A 13,413-nucleotide genomic window follows, 5' to 3' on the forward strand; every position below is an offset into this window, starting at 1 on the left:
AGGCAACGTGCATGGCCTGCTATACCCACCTGCGGGAACCACCCAGCAAACAACACTGAGCAAAGGAAGAAAACCCACCCCGCCGCCTTCCAGTCCATCCTGACTCATAGCAACCCTCTATGGAGCCAGCAAGACAGCCTCATCTTTCTCCCAGAAGCTGGTTTGAAATGCCAGCCCAACACCCCCTGCGCCCCTTAAAGCAAAAAAGGCATGTGGTAAATGCTGGCAGTGCCGATACCCACGGCCACCCTCCCCAGTACTCAACCTCCAGGATTACCCCTGAGGGACACCGAAAGTCACCCTACTGGGACCTGGGTCACACCTAACCAACTTACCCAGTCCACAAATTCCAGTCTCTCCTAGAGGAATCCTCCAAGTGCCTGAAGCCCACAGTCGCCCTCATCTAATCCTCAGTGTTAACCCAAACCCAGGTCACCCTAGTCACCCTACTGGGACCCTCCCCTGGACCCCGCCTCCACCATCACCCATAAAGGAATCCTTATGTCCAGTATTTGACCCTCGATTACCTTCATGGGACCCTCACACTTACAATCACACCTACCAGGGTTCACCCTGATCCCAGCCTCTATAGGAGCCCTGATCAAACCCTCCATACTACCCAACACCCACCACTGCCCCTAATGGGCCCCTTCGTGTTACCTAACTTCTGTGATTCCTGACACCCCTGTGTGTCCCAAACAAGACCCTCCCACTGTGCCCAACTTCCACGGTTACCTCTAATAAAACCCTTGGACCAGTGAGCTTCTGTCGCCTCAATACCTCAAAAAGCCTGCTGCTATCTCATTTCATCGAGAGAAGCAAGCTTCGCTGCCCTTCCTGCATGGGCCGCAGATAGCAATGACTGTAGTGTGGCAGTGGCCTCGCCAGAGTAGCTGTCTGTGCACAGGCTTCGTGGATGCAGCCTTATCAGCAAGCTGGCAGGAACTTCTCCATCAACTGACAACTGACAGTTGATCAAAGGGACAATCAACTTATGAAACGGACAGTGTCTCTAACGGGAGAGGGAAAGAAAGTCCCACGTGTGTGTATGCAGCAATCTGCTTGAGTCCATGGAGAATGGAAAATTGATCTCCAACCTCCTTGTCACTTCACACCAATAGCCTGATACATTCCTTTGTGGAACTGGCAAGTTTTAGCGAAGGAAGATACTACAATGTGACAAGCAGTCTTTATTCAAGAGTTTTATATGGGACAAGGCGTCATTTAAGATGTCTAAGAGAAGCCCAGGCCATAAACTTGGCATTGTTCTTAATAGAGAAAAAAGGACATGTACTCAGGGCGCCCGTATCTGTGCTATTTCCCAAGCTGGGAATAAATAGTTAGCTAAAAGATAGGGATGGTGTTTATCTAAGAGTTACAATCGCAGACTTATCTGGGTACAGTTACTATATGGTACATAATATTAAACAATGAAGATGTCAAAATGGTTACGTAATATTGTCCTGCCACTAACATAACAGAGGCAGAAGGTTCCTCTAAGGATCCCAGGTCCCCCATATGCCTTCAGACCAGCTGGCCTAAGGAGCAGCTTCCCATGTATGTGACAGACAGCCCCCTCACCAAAGGTCCTCGGTGGAGTGGGCCCTTAACCCAGGGGCTTTTTAGATCACTGACCAGGTTGGGGTATCTGGACCACACTAACCTTGGCTGGAGCCCTAGTGCATGAGTGATTTCTGAGCCCACCTCATTCACCTCTGTCACAGGCTACGACTGTCTGCTACGTAACAGTGTGTGACCTACAGGGCAGGGCAGGGGGAACTCACAGAGGGTCCAGCATGTGCATAGTGCTCTGGAGCTACAGGCCTGGAGAGAGGTTTCCCCATCCACCAAAAATAGCCAAACCATCAGCAGATCTCAGCCTCGCATGTGCCAACATGGAAATGGGTCACTGCCAGCTCCTGGAAATCATCCTGGCAAGATGAAGATACTCCCTGCCCCCCAAACCATGACACTACAGTCCCTTGTTCTCCACCTCCATCAGCAGCGTTCTATACCTACCAGGACCACAGAGCAGACCACTGGCCTTACCTGTGCCAACCCTGGCCCACTTGCTCTGGAACAGGCCCTCAGTTTTAAGGGAAAAGGCACTTTTAGAAGGTCAATAGAGGCGAAAACCCTGTGACCAATGTAGACATCCTAGACCAAACCCCAAGTGACTCAGAGGTAGATCTTAACACCCCAAGGATTCCTGGTTCCTCATGGCAACCCTGAAGCAGTCCTAGTGCTTTCACTGTCCCACCTCCTCTCCTCGCATCTGATCACCCACCCCAGTGGGCAAGGCCAGACACACTGACCACTCAGAATGCACAAAATCTTCTCAGCCACTGCACTAAGGATCCTACAGAGCACTAGAATGAGGGGAACTCTCGGTTCTACACCTGAGCAAATCCAGACCGCACTCCTAGATCATCGGGACTCTGCCTGTGGGTACACTGGCACGTCTAGCTCTAATTTTCCAAGATCGCTGTCATCTCACAACGCTCTCAAAAACTGAGGAGTCCTCTGGGCATCTGGGGGCCCAAGAGCCATGGCCCAAAGACACAAACATTAGGGAGCCTGGGGCCCACCGAATAAATGCTCGGAGGCCAAATCTGACTTCTTCGAGCACTGAGTAGGGATGCTGACAGCGCGATGCCAACTGCCTCAAGGTAGAGGTCAGACATGCCTCTATCCTCCATCCTCCCGTTACTGTCTTCTGACCCACTGCCCCTCCCACGGCTCTGTCCTCCTCCGCTGGATTAGAAACTCGGAGACAACACTCACAGGGACATGGGCTTACTAAAGAAGTCCACAGGTTACCACACGTCAGGGTCGGCATATAGTCACTGACCCACAGCAGCACCTCTTCTTAATCAGCAGCCAAGTCTGGCTCTCTGGTCCTCAGCCTCTCAGCCACATGGTCCCTGGGCCTCTGCCTCTGTGGCCAGGAAGCCAGCCAGCTGCTATGCCTGTTCACATGCATGTTCACGGTGTCCGTGGTGCTCCTCTGCTCTGTCTCCTGGTCTCCTATCTCACCCTCTGGTCTCCCGTGGCAGGGCCTCCATCACTGCAGGCAGACATTGCAAACTCGCTCCATGGGCAGCTCTTCATCCTTCCTAGTCCCAGGACTTCGCTCTGCTCCCAAGCTGCCTCTCTTACACACAGACGAATTGCTTTAATGGAGGTGTTATTTTTATTTCTTTTGGTTTTGATTTTTGGTGGTTGTTTTTTATTTCAGCAGAGCACACCCACAGGGAAACAAAGGGTGGTAACTTCATTCACAATGCGGTAAACAGCAACAGAGGTGTGCATTTCCCCCTCTGGTTTCCTTGGTGCCACTGGGCAGGGGCAGACGTGCCTCCACACTCCAGCCTTCTTGACTTACCCTGACACCAACTGCTCTTCGAACAGCATCCCTGGCATGCTCCTTCCACCCTGGGTCCCATAAGCTGTTTCAATAGCCACACAGATAGTACTATAATCAAAGGACTTAACTTGGAAGTTACAGGTGGCCACAGTCGGGATCAGGAAACAATACGGGCAGTCACTGGCCCATGGCAACACCTCTTAGACCGCTGCCAAGTCTCTCACTGGTCCTCGGTCTCAGCCACGTAGACCCTCGGCCTTTGCCTCCACTGTATGTCCCTGCTCCTTAGTCTTGCTGCTCTGCTGGTCTCCGCGACCTCCTCCACTTCAGACGATGACCTGCAGCCGGCTCTTCCAAAGGTCCTGGGCTTGCTCTCTCTGCTCCTGCTGCTTCAACGATGTGGCTCGACCTTACAGCCAGGGCAGCGTTCACAAAATCGGACCAGTCCTCTCTCGGGGTGTGACACACACCCTATTTGCATAGTGCCACTTCAATCCTTTGGTGGGAACTAGAGCCCTGGGCAGAAGAGTCCTATAAAAAATTTCACTCCCAAACATAGCCTTCTAGTAAGGTGGCGACTCAGAATAGACCCCACCTTAATCTTGTCCATTCTTCCAGCAGAGAACGCCTTCCGAAGCAGTATAACCACAGGCACAGGGCTGGAATTTACAACTGATCACAAAAGGGATTGTAACCGACGGGTCAGAATAAGTATTTAACTGACTCTCCCCACAAACTGTAGGCTGCTCAAAACCCCACCCATACACATTTGGGTTCCAATTCATTTCCTGTAACTCGCTTCTACAGGGCCATCAGCCCACTCAGCAAAACCTCTACATGAAAGGCAGAGAGGCCAAACGTACCTCACAAAACATACCCTCAAAAGCTGTCAGCCTCACCCATCTTGGGATGCCCGCGTAGTGGAGACCTACCCAGTGTGGGGCCCTCCAACAGGGCCCCAGGATCCCAACCGAGAGCCTTTCCCAGGCCGGCTGCTCCGCTTGCACAGTAAACCTGCACAGTAGGGCTCATGCCGCAGAGAACCACTGGGTGCCTCTGCACAGCAGCAGCCATCTGCCCGCAACCAGAAAACACGCCGCACGGAGGCGTTCACATGGTCACCCCTTGAGACAGCTCACCCACCCCACCCCCTACTGGTCCTGAGATGCAGGGTCCCACCCCGGGGACTCAGATGCACCGGGCATCCCAAGATGCGGGGTGGCTGAAATGGGGGCTTCGCCACTGCTCCTCTCCCTCTGGCTCCTTCCCCGGCCCCTCACCCCAGCGCAAACAACAGAAGGGCAAGGGCAAGGGCGAGGGAGCAGGGAGACTGGTGAGAGGCATTTAGACACTGACCAGGTCTGCCGTGGGAGGGCAGGCCCGTAAGCGAGATGACAGGCCTGAAACCCCGATGGAGCTCAGCCCGCTCGGTTACCCCACACGTCTGAAGTGACCTGGTGACAAAGGGCTTAGTTTTTCAGTTTTCGGAAAAGAGATGACATCGGAAGGTTTTTAAAAAGCTAACAGCACCACAATGAGATTTTGTTTTTAAAGCTAGTATTCCTGTGAAACAAGAATAGTACGCATTAAAAACGACTCACTGAAGAATCAAGAACGATGTCTGCACCCCTGTGCGGAGCAGGGTGACACGGTCTGCACCTGGAGGGATGCACAGGCGGACACCTGGATGGGCATGAACGGCACGGCAGGGGAGGGCTGGCTGAAACCTGAAACAGACACTTGGTATAAAATAGGAGGCGAGAGATAGAGAATCTACCCAGAAAAGGAACAGCCAAACCACAGCGATTCTAGAAACGGAACCAAAGAAAATGAGAGAAATTAAAGACAACGGCAACCTTCAAACTTCTGAGGGAAAATTATTTCCAACTTAATACGAGACTAAAACTCTTATATGGGAGGGAAGAACAAGGGGATTTTCAGACATGCAAGGTCTCAAAGATGACATCCCATCCACCTCATTTCTGGAAGCTATTAAGGAATTTTTCCATCCAACTTTGGGAACAAGCCAAGAAGGAAGAAACCATGAAACCCAAAGGGAAGGCCAAAGCCGTGACTGGATGGTGGCAAAGAGAGATTCCCGAGCCTGGCGAGACCAACAAGCCAGGCTCAAGAGGGGACCTCTTCGGGGAGGTAACTTGTGTTTCAAAGGAGATGACATAACTGTGTGCACTTGGAAGAGTGATACCCAAAAAAAACACACCCCAAAACCCTCATTGCGACAGAGCTGATCCAAACTCATAGCAACCCTGTAGGGCAGGTTACAATTGCCACTATGGGTTTTCCAGACTATAGCTCTATTGAGAAACAGAAAGCCTCATCTTTGTCTCCAGAGCGAGCTTTCTGTGAGATCCACACAACTGAATTCAAAAGAAAGGATATACTTAGGAAAGGCAGTGTAAGACACGAAATAATAATAAAAATATATAATTGATCAAGGATTCATGAGGGTGAGAGGGTGTGGGAGGGAGGGGTAAGTAAGAGGACCTGCTAACAAGGACTCAAATAGAAAGAAATTATTTTGGAAATGTTGATGGCAACATACATACAAGTGTGCTTAATACCACTGAATGATGGATTAGTATAAGATGTGTAAGAGTCTCCCAATAAAATGATGAATTGAAAAGAAAGTGAAAGAGAGAGAGAGAGAGAGAGAAAGGAAAGAAAGTTAAGAGAGAGAGAGAGAGAAAGGGCAGCCTCAAGGTACTCAGGGAATATCCCACCATACTGGGCCAGGGCAATGCTACCAAGCACACAACAGTTAGAGGGTACTAAGACATCCCCAGTCCAACCTCACCCCATGTCCAGAGAGGCACTTGACAGCAGGGGTCCTGGGATAAGTGCAAGGCAGCATCTTTATATCAAAGAAAACAGGAGAGTACTGTGCCAACTATTGGGTTTAAGTCACATGGTTTGTAGTATTATGAATTTCTCTTAATAGTGAATCCTAAATCATAACTGTTTATTAACTACATGGGATTTCAAAAATTTTGATATTAAAGGCCATTTTCCATTTTTAAACATAGGAAACTGCTTTCACACTGCAAAAAAAAAAAATGAAAAGCTGACCCAGTGGGTCACAGGAAGCGTACCTACAGGCTCTGGGCAATTTCTCCCCACATGGCAGAAGGTGAGAAAAGGTAGTTAGGGTCTTCAGACATCACTCAAGGTTCTCTTTGCTCAGAAGTCCCTAAGAACGCTCAAGTCCCCAGAGTGACACCCCAGAGATATGGCAGTCAACTTTCCATAGCACTGTAGCTCGACCTACCAGGAAACAGTTCAACCCAACTGCACTTGTATCTGTGCAGGACTTAGTGACAAGAAGAGAAAGTACAATACTCAGCAACTTTGCCACTCTCCTGAGGGCTTTCTAAGTACCACAGTGTCAAGCAAGAGCAAAGAAACTGGTACTGAGGCCCAGGTACCAGGCTTGAAGCCTGCAATGTTTGCTGGAAGAAGTACAGCACCCCTCAGGGCCCTGGCACAGCCCCAGGATGTTGCCCTGGGGTCACTCTTGAGCCAAGACCAGCCTGACCAGCGCTAGGAATCCAGACTCCTTTGTATCCTCTGTGTCAATTGGAGAGGATCAAGAGTGAAGGGGTGGAGTCTAGCCTGTCAATCAGATCATAGTCAATGAGGCCTCTGTGTGGGCCGGCCTTCTCCTGAGGATTCTGGGAACTCTGTCTTCCTCCTTGGAGTCAGGAGACTCACACTCTCTCTCAGCTCATTCCCTGAGAGACGCTCTACCGACAAGGCACATGAGCTATGGTGACATAGCTTGCACCCTGGGAGCTGGAGGAGACACCTGGAAACAAATGCCTGCCAGTGCTGAGATGCTTGCAACGCCACTGGATCCCAAGACTTTCCACCCACTGTCCTGTGATTGTCCTGCATTTGGCATCATTGCATGTGTTTCATGAGTCTGAAGAGAACTTTATAGATTGCTATGGGACATATGGACTAATGCCAGACTGATGGACTTCATCTGGGAGGTTTTCTCAATATTCAATTGCTCTTATATGTAAAGCTCTTTCCTAGACTTATATGAGTCTCCCTGGACTTGTTTCTCTAGTGTACCCAGACTAAGAGTAGATAATGTCTCTGGACTCCAGACACCAAGTTCAGGATCCTGATGACCAATGCCACCTCCAGACTTCCATGCCCAGACATTAAAAGTCACTCCATACACTCCATGCTGCGCGTAGCCTGTCTGATACTGTGCGCTACCAGTTGTAATACCCACGGACTTCATTCCAACAGTACACGGTAAGAAACTAGGAGTTCACTCAGTTGTTGGAGCCAGCCTAAATATTCAAGGAAAATCTACACACAAATACACACGCACATACACACACATACACGCAAATTTGACTTGAAAAATACAGGTAACTACCCTAACAATATCAGTAACCATAAAATCGGGCATTTTAGTCTTTCCATTCATGCTAGGCAAGAATCCTAACTCACAGCTCTGACTTCAGGGACAGAGAAGTTTTTTCCACCTGAACTTCCTTCCCTTCCACAAATGACCAAACCCACTTCTACAAGCAGAGCTTTCTCATTCTCCAACTCATCTCCTCTACACTCGCCGGGAAAGAGCAATTCCCTTCCAGTCCGGATATCCCACAGCAGCGGCCAAGTCAGAGCCACCATTGCCACGTCGTACATTATTTTAGGAATCTGGGAAAATGGCTGTTTTTGTTGCCGTCGCACAGGGCAGCAATGTCATTTCTGAACTAGCCATTCCATTATTAAAGAGCCTTCGGCCTTCCGACTAGCAGGAGGCTGTACACTTTCATGTCCTGAGAGTTAACATTCACAGGCCTTGTGATCACCCAGGGGCATGTGCAAAAGCCTCCAGGAGACAAACATGCAGAAAAGCCCATTTCTCAGACCAGGACAGACTTGGTACTCATGGCCGGAGTTTCCCAAGCCATCAGCAAAGGCCAAGTAGGGGCATCATATGCAGCTCCCAAAATATTAACAGCTTAAATATTAACATGGATTAAACAAAAGCCAGGGTTTGAATGGGCACGATAGGTTATACATTTATTATGCTGCAGGAGGGCACCCCAGAACCCCAAATACTCATCTATTTTCCAAGGAAGTGAGCACCAGTCACCAATTTGATGGCCTCACCTGCTTCCATAAAGTAGAAAACATTAAAAATTCAGCTGGAAAGGGAAAAAACACTCCGCTAGCAAAAATGTTTACTTAAAATTCGAGCACACGACTGATTAGTTAAGTGAAAGCTGGGGCAGCTACTTTACCTCACAGTCCTATGGCTTACCAGACACGAGGATTGCCTAGCAAAGGGGCCACGCGCAGGCTTCGGACCTACGAGGCACCAAGCAGGACAGAAATGCCCGCAATCAGCTCGCAGAGTTCCAACAAGAAGGCAAACTAACTGTGAGAAAACACAACCAAACCTGTCGCCACTGAGTGGATTCAAACGAATAGTGACCCTTTAAGACAGCGGTTCTCAACCTGTGGGTCTCGACCCCTTTCGGGGGTAGAACGACCCTTTCACAGGGGTCACCTGATTCATAACAGTAGCAAAAGGACAGTGATGAAGTAGCAGTGAAAATAATATTATGGTTGGGGGTCACCAGAACATGAGGAACTGTATTGAAGGGTCGCGGCGTTAGGAAGGTTGAGAACCCCTGCTTTAAGACCACAGATTAGGCCCAGAGGCTCTCCGAGGCAAGCAATCATTTCAGAAACGGACTGACATAATTTTTCTCTTTCACAGTGGCTGGGTTAATTAAAACCACTAACTTATTGGCTTGCACTTAACCACTGTGCCACCTGGGCTTGTAAACTAATCTTACACTCAGAAACTCACAAGGTTAATGCCAACCTTATGGGATGGGGTAAAACTGTCCGTGAGTTTCTGAGATTGGAGGAGTAGAAAGCCCCAGTTTTCTCCCTTGGACTGGCTGGTGGTTTTGAACTGGTGATGTTGAGGTTAGCAGGCCAACGCGTGACCACTATGCCACCAGGGTTCCTGAAGTAGACACTGCAAAAATTCATTCTACCACTGTACCAAATTCTGTCATCAATTCAATTCTGAGTCATAGGGGCCCTATAGAGCAGGGTAGAACTGCCCCTGTGGGTTTCCAAGACTGTAACTCTTTTTTTTCTTCTTTTAAACAGTTTTCTTTGCATTCATCCACATCATACAATTCAATAATTCAATCATATCCAGAAGAGTTGTAAAATCATCACCACAATCAATTCTAGAACATTTCCTTCTTCCTGTTACTCATCGTTATTCACATAACAATGTGAAAACCCGTATTTTTAATTGTGGTAAAAATATACACAACAAAACATTTTCTAACTCAACAACTTCTGCATTCAGAATTCAGTGTCACTGGCTATAGCCTTCGTGTGTGCAAACATTTCTGAGATCCTTTTCCAAATCGTTCCTCCACCATGGACGTACACTCAGTGCTCCCTAGGCATCACCTCTGCCCGCTTCACAGGCGGTAACCCCGGTCTAGGAGACTGACTCTGCAGCAGCAGAGAGCTGGTGCTTCTGAACTGCCCACACGTGGTTAGTAGCCCACCGAGCAACCAAGCGCCACCGGCGCTCCCTCGATCATTTCATAGGCTACTTAATCCTCCTACATTTCAGAGTCGCAGAGAATTCTGAGGAAACAGGTTCCTTAAATTAGACCATTTCAAACGCATTCTATTTTATCAGAAACACATACTGAGGAATTTTACAGTTCTGTGATGAAGCTAAAAGCACACTAGTTGTCTTTGTTCAAGAAAGAATATGGCTTCTATAGATTACAAAGTCTCCAACTCACTCAGATCACCAAAATACCAAGTTCTGAGCGTGTTCTTAGGTCTGACTGCACATTTTCCCTGCCCAGTAGACACAGGGAACGCACAGCCAGTCCCTGTAGCTGAGCCCTCCGAGCTGCTCTGGATCCTGGTCCTGATAGCCTTCCTCAGGTCATGAAGTAAGTGACATGAACCTCACCAGCCCCTGGGTTCTCAGTACACAAAATATTAAGTGTGTTGGCCGATGCAATGTTTTCGCAAAAGCATTACGGCAAACAACCAGGGACGACACTGAACAGGTGAAGTTTAGGGTATGTAACTTAAGGGGGAAAAAACCTTCATATTAAATCCATGACTTCAGGAATATCAGGAATATCAGAGTTTTTTTCCTAAAATAAGTGTCCACTGTTGGCACAGTGGCGGTATTCCTGAGAGCAGCACAAAGGACACCCGGATTCACTTCCTAGCCAATGCACCTCAGGTACTGTCATCTGCCAGCAGAGGCATGCTTGTTGCTGTTGAAGTTAAACTGATTTCGGAAGGGCTTCCAAACTAAGTCAAACTAGGAAGACCTACCTAGTGATCTCCTCCTGAAAAATCAGAAACTGGAAATCTGGATCAATAGTGTTTTGTTTCATGGTGCATTGGGTTCCCAAAGGCTGAGAGCTAACGCAAAGGCAGCTAACAACTTCTAAGTATAAAATGTGAATAGACTGAAAGAAAACGTTGATAACAGCATGAAAATATAGCAAACATACTGCATGCCATGGGATAAATGAGGGTCCAAATTACTGCTAGTTCTCTGAGTATATAACTGGTCGGTTTATCTCCTCCCTGTCCTGCACTGTCAGCAAGCAGAGCACAAACCATAAAGTTCTAGAAAGCACCTAAGATTTACGCTCTGGTAGCAACTCTGCCATTTGCTGGCCCACTGACCTTGGACCCCAATTAATCTGAGCCTTGGCCTCCATGCCTGTATAATGGAGCTCCAGAGGCAGTCTCGGGCTTAAAAGCAACAACGCTTTGGAAACAAAAATTCCTCTGCCACCAAGCACTTTCTGGTTCGCATCTGAGGACTTCGCCAGGGAGACTTTAAAAAGCGCCTTGTACACTGTGAACTGCTACAACAGTTTCAGCCGACACACTTCCTTATACAAGCATGCTCGCTGCTGGGTGTGCAGAACTTGGTCTGTCCTCAAATCCCCTCCCGTAATCTTGGCCTGTGTGGTCCTTGCTTTCAAGCGCTCCCAGCAAGGCTCAAATACTCTGTGCAATCATCTCAAGAGTTTTTACTTTTTACAGAAATACCTAGACAGCTGGGCACATTCCTGAAGACACAGTGGGTTTCAGTGCTCTGATGTAAGAAACCATTTCCCTAAACGGTATTTGACCATTGCCAAAGGCCAGAATTGCCTCTGTTGCAGAAACCTCACTTTCTATTTTTTTCCTCCAGGAGAGAAAAGAAGAAACTCTGGGTCACCTCCCGTGAACACCGCGAATACTGTGCTCTAGTGCTGAGATGCATTCTCAGTAAAAACGGAGCGAAACGTGAAAGACTGCACCATTTCTGAAACTCAGGGGCTGCACACAGCTGATTCAGCATTTTTGGAAACAAAGTGTTCTGGGCCTGGCTTTTTAAACAGCAGCAGAAAGTTGTGCAATAACGCATATTTACTCAAGAGCACTACTTGTTTTTGTCTTTTTCGGTTTTTTTGGTTTTTTTTTTAGCATCTCTTGAATGAAACTGGGTAACATGTTTGCAAGGAAACAATTTCCGGCTGAATCTTGCCGATCCAGGGCTGTAAAAGTAACCTGTGGCTCCTCTCGCTACAGTACTCAAGGTTTCCAGCGAGCAAACGAGAGCTTCGCATTTCTTCCAACCCCCAGAAAAGAACAGCATCAAAAGTAAACAATACCCTAATTTCCATAGCGCACATGCTCAAGGACCAGCCCCAGGCAGGCGTTTGTAAAGGCAATCAAAGAGCCAGAGCATTGCATCAGAAGTGTCCTCTGCAAACGGTACCGCGCTTATCACATTTCCACGGCCGGCGGGGCGGCTAATCCGAGAGCCCTCAACTTGATGTTAGGCCCAGACCGGGGGGTGGGGTGGAGGGGGGGGGGGTGGCGAAGGGACTAAGGAAACAAAACAAAAATCCCCGCGGGCTACAGCCCGGGGCCGGGCCGGGCCGCGCACTGGGCTGGGGAGTGTCCGGGCTCCGTGGACGCCCGGCTGCCAGCCCTGCGGGAAGGTGGGGAGCCGAGGATCGGTCCGCGCCCAGCCCTCGGGAGCCCGCTGCGGCCCCTGGGGAGCGCGGCCCCCGCCCCCGCCGGGCGTGCAGCTCGCGGCCGGCTGGATGGGTCAAGAATGCACCGCTTGCGCTCCGCGCCTCCCCCCGGCGCCGGGACGGCCGTGGGCAGGGAGCCCCGGGCGCAGCTCCGGGCCCGCGGCGAGCGCGCCCGCCCGCATCCCGAGTCCCCGCCTCCGCGCGCCGCCGGCCTCGGGCCCGGGGCGCCCCAGCCCCCGGCCCGGAGGCGACGCCTCTCGGCACCGCCCGCCGGCTGTCGCCGCGGCGGCCGAGCGCGCGGCCAGACAATGCCCGCGAGCGGCCGGCCCCGGCCGGCGGGCGGCGAGCCCGGGCCCCTCCCGCGGGCGGCGCGGGCGACAAAGTAACTTCCCCGCCGCCGCACGCGCGGCCGCTCGGGCCGCTCCGTACCTGCTGCGGGCACCGCTCCCGGGCTGCCTACGCGTGGCTGCCGGCCGCCCTGCCGCCGGGCCGGGCACGGCGCGGCTTCTGCCCGTCGGCACCGACAGGGACGCGCAGGACGTCCACCCGGTGGGCCTGGGATCCCCGCGGCCGCCACCGCGCCGCAGGGCCGGGCGAAAACTTTGGCTCCGCCGCCGCCGCTCGTGCGTGCTGCCCGCCGGGGCCGCGAGAGCCGCGCCCGACCCCCGCCCGCCGCAGCGCGCACTCGCCGTCCAGCCGGCCGCCTCCCGGCCCGCCGCGCCGCGCCGCCGGCTCCCTTCCCTTCCCTTCTCTTCCCTTCCCTTCCTGCCTCCCTGCCGTCCCCGCCCCCGGCCCCCTCCTCCTCCTCCTCCTCCTCCTCCTCCTCCTCCTCCTCCTCCCCTTAATGGGCTTTAAACTCTTCCAGCCCCGCCCGGCCCTCCTCCTCCTCCTCCTCCGCCCCCGCCTCCGCCTCCGCCTCCTCCTCCTCCCCCGGCCGCCTTTCCTGTT

The 13,413-nt window shown here is 51.1% G+C and overlaps 1 protein-coding gene across 1 annotated transcript in view; it reads right to left on the reverse strand.

Annotated features, from left to right (window-relative positions):
- Positions 1-13,201, reverse strand: part of GRB10 (growth factor receptor bound protein 10) — a 270,181-nt gene extending 256,980 nt beyond the window's left edge. The window contains exon 1 of the mRNA XM_075558149.1: positions 12,895-13,201. The gene's annotated coding sequence lies outside the window, so the exon portion shown is untranslated. The remainder of the gene's footprint in view (positions 1-12,894) is intronic.
- Between the last annotated feature and the right edge of the window lie 212 nt (positions 13,202-13,413).

The sequence above is a fragment of the Tenrec ecaudatus genome, chromosome 9, assembly GCF_050624435.1.
Source record: "Tenrec ecaudatus isolate mTenEca1 chromosome 9, mTenEca1.hap1, whole genome shotgun sequence".
Lineage (NCBI taxonomy): Eukaryota > Metazoa > Chordata > Mammalia > Afrosoricida > Tenrecidae > Tenrec > Tenrec ecaudatus.